At 40.0% G+C, this 7618-nt stretch overlaps 1 long non-coding RNA gene across 1 annotated transcript; it reads right to left on the bottom strand.

Moving 5' to 3' along the window:
• Positions 1–6492: 6492 nt before the first annotated feature.
• Positions 6493–7232, bottom strand: LOC145714046 (uncharacterized). Its single transcript, XR_014136778.1, has 2 exons — positions 7050–7232; positions 6493–6861 (listed from the first exon to the last, which is right to left on the bottom strand). It is a non-coding gene; the product is annotated as an uncharacterized LOC145714046 (long non-coding RNA).
• Between the last annotated feature and the right edge of the window lie 386 nt (positions 7233–7618).

The following is a 7618-nucleotide window of genomic DNA, read 5'->3' as shown; positions in this document are numbered from 1 at the left end:
TTTTTTTTGAGAGAGAGAGAGAGAGAGAGAGAGAGAGCAAGCTGGGGAGGGGCAGAGAAAGAGGGAGACACAGAATCCGAAGCAGGCTCCAGGTTCTGAGCTGTCAGCACAGAGCAGAGCCCAATGTGGGGCTTGAACTCATGAACCGTGACATCATGACCTGAGCCGAAGTCAGACTCTTCACTGACTGAGCCACCCGGGCACCCCCAAAATAAATACATTTTAAAGAAGAAGAAGAAAAAAAGAAAGACCACCACGGAAATAACAATCAGAATGTGAATTCATTCAGGATGAATTGATTTTATGGAAAGGTCCATCAAAGATTTTTTTTTTAAGTATGTTGAAGATGCTCGAAGAGATATGCAAACAACTTTAATTTAAAAATAGCAGGAAGTGAAAGGGGTGCCTGGCTGGCTCAGTTGGTGGAGCACGCGACTTGACCTGAGGGTTGGGTGCAGAGATTACTTAAAAATAAAATCTTTATTTATTTTTTAAAAAATAAAATCTTAAAAAAAATAAATAGAAATGGCAGGAAATTATGAAACAAGCAGCAAATAAACAGATGAAAGATGAGACCAGATGGATATAAAAGAACCAATTAGAAATCTTGGAAAGGAAAATAAAGTCATTAAAATGCAAACTCAAGAGAGCACATACTTGAGATTGGACGCAAAGAGAAAATAGCAAAGTGTCAGTACTGAGGAATGCTAAATGTAGCACAAAAAAGAGAAGGATGTTTAAAAAAATATAACAGTGAAGAGAAGTGGACTATATTGAGCGGAGTTCCAGAGGCGGTAAAGAAGATTACAGTGAAATAGTATTTGCTTATATAATAAAAGAAATTTCTAGTATTGAAGAAGCACCTGAGTCCTTAGTTGTTGAGTGTACTTTGGGTATTGAGCAGGATAAATGAAAATAAATACCCAGCTAGATGCATCACGGTTCTGCAGAACCTTGAGGATTAAGATAATACCTTAAAAACTACCAGAAAACAAAGATTATTTATGAAAGAATGACAGTTAGATTCAGTAAAAAGAGTATTGTCTTCAAAGTCCTGAAGAAAAATAATTTGCAAGAGTGAGGGTAGAATAAAGTATTTTTAGCCCATTCAAAGACTCACCAAATTTAGAGTCCAGAGACCCTCACTAAAGCAACTCTTAAAAGATATACTTAGGGGCGCCTGGGTGGCTCAGTCGGTTAAGCGGCCGACTTCAGCTCAGGTCACGATCTCGCGGTCCGTGAATTCGAGCCCCGCGTCGGGCTCTGGGCTGATGGCTCAGAGCCTGGAGCCTGCTTCGGATTCTGTGTCTCCCTCTCTCTCTGCCCCTCCCCTGTTCATCCTCTGTCTCTCTCTGTCTCAAAAATAAATAAACGTTAAAAAAAAAATTAAAAAAAAAAGATATACTTAGTGGGGTGCCTGGGTGGCTCAGTGTTCAGTGTTCAGTGTCCGACTTTGGCTCAGGTCACGATCTCCTGGTTCGTGAGTCTGAGCCCCGCATCAGGCTCTCTGCTGTCAGTGCAGAGCCTGCTTGGGATTCTCTCTCTCTTCCTCTCTCTCTGCCCCTCCCCCTGCCAAAATAAATAAATAAACTTTCAAAAAAATATGTACTTACCAAGAAGAAAGAGAAGGTTATGGTACAAAAAAGTGGTTAAAACAGAAATGGGTAATATATATATAGTGATATATTTAATTAACTGGATATAAAAACTGCTTTTTGATGATGTTTAAATAAATGTAAACTTAATGCTTTAGACAAAGTAAATAATATTGGGGTATTCAGTTTGTAGTTATGCCAAAATCTGTGTCATATTCAGTAGGGGATTGAAAATTCTGAAGGAGAATGGAGGTGACAGAGGAAAGAGTAAGTGTTCTTGAAGAAAAATCAATAGGAATAATTCACTCTGAACAATAGAGGAAAAAAATATCTTGAAAACTATACAGGGTTTTAGGGACCTGTAGAACAGAGCCAAGAAGTCTAACGTTCATATTATCAGAATCTCAGGATGAGAGGAGGGTGTGGGGCAGGAAATATATTAGGGCTTCATCAAAGTAAAAAATGTTGACTATGAGAAAGACAGTGGTAAGAGAATGAAAAGACAAGGTACAGCCTGGGAGAAAATTTGCAAGTCACATATCCAACAAAGAACTTGTAGTCCGAATATGTAAAGAGCTTTGTAAACCAAATAATAAGGAAACAAGCCAATTTAATTGAAAAAAAGGTGGGGGGGGGGCAAAAGATCTGTAGAGAAACTTTACAAAAGAAAATGTATGTATGGAAAATAAGCACATTAGTCATTATAAAAACGTAAGTTAAAACCACAATGGGATACCATGACTCATACATTAGAATGGGTAAAATTTCAAAAGATTGCTTCCATATCTTGGCTATTGTAAGTGATGCTGCAAAAGGCATAAGAGTGTATATATCTTTTCAAATTAGTGTTTTCATTCTCTTTGGGTAAAAAGATACGGAAGCAACCTAAGTGTCTATCAACTGATGAATGGATAAAGAAGATGTGGGTATATACATGTGTACCCACAATGGAATATTACTGGGCCATAAAAAAGAATAAAACCTTGTCGTTTACAAAAACATGGATGGACCTAGAGGGTATTTTGCTCAGTAAAATCAGAGAAAGAAAGACAAATACCATAAGATTTCACTTAATACGTGGAATCTAAAAACCAAAACTAACGAAAAAACAAACAGAAATAGACTCGTAAATACACAGAACACACTGGGGGTTGCCAGCAGGGGGAGAGTGGAGGGGGGATGAGAAAAATAGGCAAAGAGGATTGAGAAGTACAAACTTCCAGTTACAAAATAAATAAGTCATGAGGATGAAAAGTACAGCATAGGGAATATAGTCAATGATATTGTAATAACTTTGTATGGCGACAGATGGTGACCACACTTCTCATGCTGAGCACCGCATGATGTATAGGGGTGTCGAATCACTGCTTTATAGATCTGAAACGAATATAACATTGTATGTCAACTATACTTCCATTTAAAAAAAAAAAAAAAAGGTAACAGGGGTGTGGTAGAGAAAGGAGAAGACAGAACCAAAGGTCAGAAAAAATGGATTTACATTGAGGAAAAAACCAGATTGATCGTATCAGGCAGTGAGAATGTGGAGGAACCAGGACTTTTGTGCACTGCTGAACTTTGGACGAAAGTTTGGCAGTCTCTTAAAAAGTTAAAAACCTACATGTGTTCTAGCTATTCCTAGGTATTTACCCGAGAGAAAAGACATCATATGTTCATACAAGACGCGCACATGAATGTTTCTAGCACCTTTCTTCGTAATAGCAAAGCACTGGCAACAACCACCTACTTAACGACAGGTGACTGGACAGTGTACGGCTTAAAAATTTTTTGAACTACTGATATACACAATATAGATAACTCCCCAAATAATTATACCCCGTGAAATAGCCACAAGAGTACCTGCTCTGGGATTCCATGTATATAAAATTATGGAACGTGTAAACTAATGTATAGTGACAGAATGCAAATTAATGGTTGCTTGGGGTTGGAGGTGGTGGTGGGGAGGAGGGATCACCAAGGGGCATGAGGAAATTTTAGGGGATTATGGGTGGATACATTCACAATTTTGTTTTGGTTCGATGGTTTACCAGAGGTATGTGTATATTGAAATTTATCAAATTGCACACTTTACACATAGGCAGTTTGTGGTAAGTCAGTTATCCCTCACTAGAGCTGTTAAAAACAAAAATGAAAACAAAAAAAAAATAAAAAATAAAAAATATCAGAGACTAGAGCCAAATTATGAAGAGTTTCAGACAATAAAATATTGCTCTCTCATGGCGCAATTAATGTATTTGTCACACAGAGAGGCATAATTTTTTATTAACGTTATTAAAATTTAATCCATCTGCCATACAATTCAACCATTTAATGTACAATTAACCATTTAATGTGCACAATTCAGTGACTTTTAGTGTATTCACTGAGTTTTATTTTTAGTAATATGCATGAATTGAAATCATTATGGTCAGAAAATGCAGTGCACATTTTCTTTTATAGAACATTTTGTTAAGTTTATTTTTTTAGTAATCTCTACATCCAATTAGGGCTGAATCTCATGACCCTGAGATCAAGAGTCACATGCTCTTCTGACTGAGCCAGCCAGGCACTCCTAGAGAACATTTTATATACAATTATCATCACAAAAATCATAAGGAAATTTTGAGAAGATCAAAACATGTGCAAATGGTACAATTTAGGCAACTATTAAATAATACAACTGATATGAGATTTTATTTTGATTTTTTAAATTTTGTCCAATCTTTATTTTTGAGAGAGAGAGAGAGCCGGAGTGTGAGTGGGGATGGGGGTTGGGGGGGTGGGGCAGAGAGAGAGGGAGATGCAGAATCGGAAGCAGGCTTCAGGCTCTGAGCTGTCAGCACAGAGCCCAGTGTGGGGCTCGAACTCACAAACGGTGAGATCATGACCTGAGCTGGAGTCAGACGCTTCACCAGCTGAGCCACCCGGGTGCCTCGTATTTGAAATGATTTTTAATGTAGTACTAAAATAATGAAGCATTAAGGAATACATTTCATGTTTAAAGATATTATTTAAAGTCAGTAAAATATTTATTTTCAAATGTGGTAAAAGTTTCATTATACCCCCAAATTTTACGCTTTGATTGCACACTTTGTTTCACTGATTTAGACATCCGTAAAAAAGAGATTACATGAAAGCACAGCTGAATTAACTCAGGTTGGTCTTTGTCTTTATAATCGCTGTGCTATCGTTTTAAATTTAGAATCTACTTTTTAAATATGGGATATGTATATTACGTATTACCACAGGGATTGCAGTCGGGGAGTCTGCTCAAAGCAAGCTCAGATTATTTTAAATGGTTAAGGGTTACTGTAGGAAAGAATAGCCTGTGCCTGGGGCCAACTATTTAACAAGGATTTATCAAATTAACTTCCTTGTAGGATAAAATGATTATTAAAACATGAATTCTAAAAATTGGCTAATTTAGACCATATATATATATATATATATATATATATATATACACATATATTATATGTATTATATTGTATTATTGTATTGTATGTATTGTATATGTATTATATGTATTATATATACAATACAATATTGTATTATATGTGTATTTGTATTATATGTGTATATATGTAATTATATGTATTATATATACAATACAATATATATTGTATTGTATGTATTGTATATGTATTATATGTATTATATATATTATATATATATTATATATATACATATACTATACATATATATATGTATAAACAATGTTAACCACAGCAGCCTTTTATTTATTTATTTACTCAAATTTTTATTGAAATTCTAGTTACTTAACATATAGTGTAACATTGCTTTCAGGAGTAGACTTTAGTGATTCATCACTCACGTACAACACCTCTTGCTCAACACAAGTGCCCTCCTCGATACCCGTTAAGCCCATTCCCCCCACCGACCTCCCCTCCAGCAGCTCTCAGTTTGTCCTCTATGGTAGAGTCTCTTATGGTTTCTTTCTCTCTCTCTCTCTCTTTTTTCCCCCTTCCCATACGTTCATCTGCTTTGTTTCTTAAATTCCACATACGACACGCACGGGGGAGGGGCAGAGAGGGAGGCGGAAAGAAAGAGAATCCCAAGTGGGCTCCACACTGTCAGGGCAGAGCCTGACGTGGGGCTCGAACCCATAAATCAAGAGATTAGGCGATCATGACCTGAGCTGAAGTTGGAGGCTTAACCCACTGAGTGACCCAGGCGCCCCTACAGCAGTCTTTTAGAAGTTAGACCAAAAGAGGATTTTGGCGGGGCGGGGGAGGGGGGGGGATTTAGAAATGGTTGGTTGTGGTGCTAATAAAAACAAGACTGCCTTTTACTGGGTTCTATTGTTCTTATATTAAAATTCTCTGTGGAGAATTTTCCTTTATTGCCTGCAGGTGGGCAGACCACTCCTACTCTCCCGACCCATCGTAGGCCCCTCCTCTACCGCAACCTTCTTAACAAGAAAATGGCCTAACTGTTCTTGGGTTTGTGGCCTCCAAGCACCATTATTTTAGTTGGGGGGGGGGGGGCTGTCGGTGACTCTCTATAGGGTGAGCCTTTTTGTCCTTCTGAAGGCCCTTAGTTGCTTACAGCGACAGTCATTGTAAGCACCACGCATTAAACCCTCTTCCCATCTGGGTTCTGGTAATCTCGACTCTGACCCTGTGCCCCCTCTCTACACCAAACACATGGAGAGCCACCAAAGTTCTTTTTCTTCCTGCCTGTGGGACAGAGTGTTGAGAAAATTTGTCTTGACCTCTCAGTCCTCACCCAGTCCTTATCCTCAACGTCTGGCTCACCGTGGGCCTGCCAGTCTGGGCCCCCCCCACCCTCCAGGACCTCACCTCCCTTCCTTCTCGCGTGCCTGTGTCTTCCTTTCGTTTTCTCCCTCCACCTGTCACGGACACACATACACAGCTCCTTTTCACAACTTGTTTTCATTTTTTATCAGCGTCCGTGTACCCTGTTGGTCTAGATTTGGCCCCTAGGTGTCTGAATAGTTCTCTATAGCCACTTCAGAATATGCCGTAGCCAATTCTAGGTTTCTGGCCCAGGCTCTGCATTTCCTGGCCGCACAAGATGTTATTTGGAATGGTTGCAGTTTCCAGTGCTTCTTGTTCCTGCTCTGCTCATTTTCACTTGGTGTCTTGTTCAGCTTGTGGTAGCAGATGAATATCGTTGGCCTTACTCTTCTGTGAGGCATTCTCGAACCGGAGGAGGATGACTGAGGCGGTTTGTTTCTCACATTCCTTCGAAGGGGTCTTTTTGTCTTCTTGGTTTTCTTCTGCACCTGGAAAGGCGACAGGGTGAGTCAGCATGGCATTTGTTTGGGGGAAGGGGATGGGAATGTATAGGAATGGGGCTTCATGAGTAGAGAGGTGGGTTGAGGAAGGGGGTTGTGTCAGGCAAGGTAGGGTAAGAGACTTGGGGAGACCTGTGGGGAAGAAGAAGAAGAAAGCATGGGTGGGATCACCTGACCTTGCCGCTGTGCCTGGTCTTGGGTTGACAGGAAGTCTTCTTCCCCTTCTTTCTTTTGGTTCTTGGGGCTGGCTGTTCCATGCTTCTGTTTGATTGTTTCATACTTATATAAGGCTCCTCTGGTGTGCAGATCTTACCAGCCTTATTTAAGCCTCCTAGTGGTCTACCCCATGGCTCCTGGCCAGGCTCCTGACCAGTGAGGAGCCACACCCTTCAGCTTTGTTTGATCAGGAGCTCCCCGGGCCAATGGTAATGTTGAAGTGGCTTGGGCATCACAATACACTGCTCCTGACACCTCTGTGGTGGCAGGGAGGACAGGATGCTACGGTTGGAGGAAAGGGATGTTTCCTCAATACCCCCTAAAGATCCATCTCAAAGTGACCTGCTACCCCTCCTCATTTCCCCATGTTCAATTCTAGTGGGTCCCATGGAAGGGAGAGAGTGTTTCCCCAAAGACATTCCCCCCAGCCGCTCCATTCAGGGGTTCATTCTGTTCTCTCCCATTCTATACCGTAACCTATCACCTTGGATATCTCGCCTAAAGTCTCTCCAAGGTAACGTGGCCTTAT

This window comes from Panthera onca, chromosome X (assembly GCF_046562875.1).
Source record: "Panthera onca isolate mPanOnc1 chromosome X, mPanOnc1 haplotype 2, whole genome shotgun sequence".
NCBI classification, from domain to species: domain Eukaryota; kingdom Metazoa; phylum Chordata; class Mammalia; order Carnivora; family Felidae; genus Panthera; species Panthera onca.
The sequence above is the reverse complement of the archived record's forward strand: the minus strand, read 5'-3'. Positions and strand labels throughout refer to the sequence as shown.